General features: G+C 37.2%; 1 long non-coding RNA gene across 1 annotated transcript; it reads left to right on the top strand.

Moving 5' to 3' along the window:
• The first annotated feature begins 161 nt into the window (after positions 1-161).
• Positions 162-2061, top strand: LOC147763389 (uncharacterized). Its single transcript, XR_015333275.1, has 2 exons — positions 162-285; positions 1330-2061. It is a non-coding gene; the product is annotated as an uncharacterized LOC147763389 (long non-coding RNA).
• Positions 2062-2792: the final 731 nt, after the last annotated feature.

Here is a 2792-nt window from a genome sequence, read left to right as displayed (position 1 = left end):
GTTATGTTAATTAAACACAAGAGTTTACCGAATGTATTGGTTGCCATTGTGGGTAAGAATAACACAGACCAATAGTGTTTGACAATGTGTTCGAAGAACGAATCCAAATAGTGACGTCTCTCGTTGTCAAGGCAACAACAAACGATACCGTCTCCATACGCTGACTCGAAAGAATGGGTCGATGATTGAGTTATTTTCATATTATCCACACGCGGTATTTGTACCTGGAATATCATTTTTCGCTTTTGATGTCCGGTTATACCGATACTTCGATTCCTTTTAAGAGTATGATAGACATTATTTTATTACAAGGTGGTAACATTTCTGCTCTCTAGTTATGGGAGGAATTATGGTCAGGTGATGTTTTCATATGGAAAATTCTATGATAGAAACATTGGCGTAAATATGAAAGGTGACAATACATAATGATCCTGATAATTGAAATCGACACCTCTTTTTACCCGATTTACTTCAAGGACATAAATGACTCATGACGTATCTGCTTATTGCAGAAATATGCAATAAGCAGAAATATGTTGGCCAAAATATGTCGGACAAAACTCTTGTATTCCAACTTTCATCTCTAATTACAAAGTGTGTGTGTGTGTGTGTGTGTGTGTGTGTGTGTGTGTCCCCCTGATGAGAATGATGAGCTAAGTGAAACATGTTGGTGAAAATCAATTTTTTTTTATATTATTGAGGTATTTAGATGTGCAGATTACTTAATTTTGAAACTTTAAATTGCTTCATCCAACTTACTAGCTTACAGGTGTGTATATTACAATTTTATGTTCTAACTCCAAATTACTTTTGGGACTTTTTTCATTTGGTTTCCTTCTGGTGATCAATTAAATATTTGACAAATTATCGGCAGTTTATACTGAAAAGCAATGTCACATTCACGGAAGCACAGATTGGAGAACAACGCCAGTCATCAAAAAGGTGATGTAATGCCACGAGGTATTCCATCACACAGTTAATATCTTGTGTAGCTGCCGTTCCCAAATGACGCCATTTATTCGAGGTAATGACCCAACCTTTTTGGTGATGTATTTCTGGCTGAAAACAGCTCACTCCTTGACATGAATCTGTCTCAGCTCAGCCAGTTTGATACCCTGGGTATCTCTTCCTACATCACAGTGCTCTGTGTGATTCAATTATGGAAAATAACCAGACCAGTCTAGTTGCCCATTTCCTTGAATTGTTGTGTTCTGCGAGCACGATTTGGTAGAGCATTGCCATGTTGGAACAGAAAGTTAAGAATAAAGGGTTCTAGCATACGGTACCATTTCTGTTGACAGAGCTTGCATATAGACGTCGGTATTTCAGGTTTCTCTGAGGAACACCAGTTCAACATTCGTAATGTATGGTAGCCAAGGTTGACAGAAACACTGCCCAACAAACAGCCATAACCAATCCTCTCATAAAGTTGACATGAATCATGGAGTCCGCTATCAACACGTTGAAGAAGGAGTCTCCAGTGACGCATTTGACTGTAATGAAGTTGGCCGGTCCATTTTAGTGTTGGTTAAATGATTTTAGGAGAACTTCTTGAACCCAACCCAGGAATCTGCTGTTGGCTGATTCTCTAGACACTTGGGTTTTGCTAAGTTCTTTTGCCTCCCGGGCTTTATAGTCTTTCGGGACGACCAGTACTGATATCTTGTAGCACATGTTGCTTCTTGTGATGCTGCTGAGTGACCACACAGACAGTTTTTGAGTGAATCCAAAACGACCATCACATCCCTTCTGTTTGCGTCCAGCACGCCACATCTAAAAAACCTCAAGCACCAGTGAGTGGGCAATAAATGCATATGTGACCTTTGATACTGTTCAGATTTCACCAAGATTTGTTACACAGGATACACAAGTTTAACCATCTATAATAAATTACTGTAGAAATTTTGTTTCATGTCCATAACATGAAGGTTGAATACCTGTCATTGCTACACTCAGCTGTATTAAAAGTGTTGTGACAACTAAACTCGATATTTATTCGTCATTTTAGCAGTAGTGTTTATGTGTGTTCCATCAACTCGTTGAATAAAATATTTAATTAGAGTCATATCATTAATACATAATTCGAGTGTCAGAATATATGCACCAGTCTTCAATAAGCCCATTGTCAACGTTTCATATTATTAAAAACACAATACAGTCAATATATATAGAGAAGACGAGTTAGCAATATACCTTTTCCAGCAAGATAACATCATATCATTTCATTATTGTGAGGTCTATCGTAAGAAAGTCTTTTTTCAATGCTTATGAATTGGAAATACATTACCCGCGCTGAAGAACAGATGGAACAGATCCGTTCTCTGCTCTTTATGAATCTCTTATTTAAGACAGAATATATGTATCTCTTCAAAGAATGACATAACCATCATTCCATATACTTACGTAAGTTTACACACACACACGCACATATATATATGTAATTTTCTTTGCAAATTGAACTGACTCGCTTTTTTTTATTTATTTTCAAAAACATGTACATTAACACGCCTGTTCCCGCTCACATTGGCACAAAACATTGCTCTAGATCTTTTCGTGACATGGTAATGGCTCCATGCACTTAAGTAACTTTGTATTCTGTGAAAATATTATTGACTCATATTCACACATCTGCTCTCGGTCACATTGCCACAAAACAGATCTAGATCTTTTCGGAAGAACTTTTGGAAGTCCAATCACGTGGTGCAGAGATATGCGTCTTGAAATACATGAGGACATTTCATTTGTCAATTCCCCTTGCACATCGCAGCAAATATTTTAAAAATTTTGACTTG

Source organism: Lingula anatina, chromosome 2 (assembly GCF_051362555.1).
Source record: "Lingula anatina isolate TDL-2025a chromosome 2, LinAna3.0, whole genome shotgun sequence".
Lineage (NCBI taxonomy): Eukaryota > Metazoa > Brachiopoda > Lingulata > Lingulida > Lingulidae > Lingula > Lingula anatina.
The sequence above is the reverse complement of the archived record's forward strand: the minus strand, read 5'-3'. Positions and strand labels throughout refer to the sequence as shown.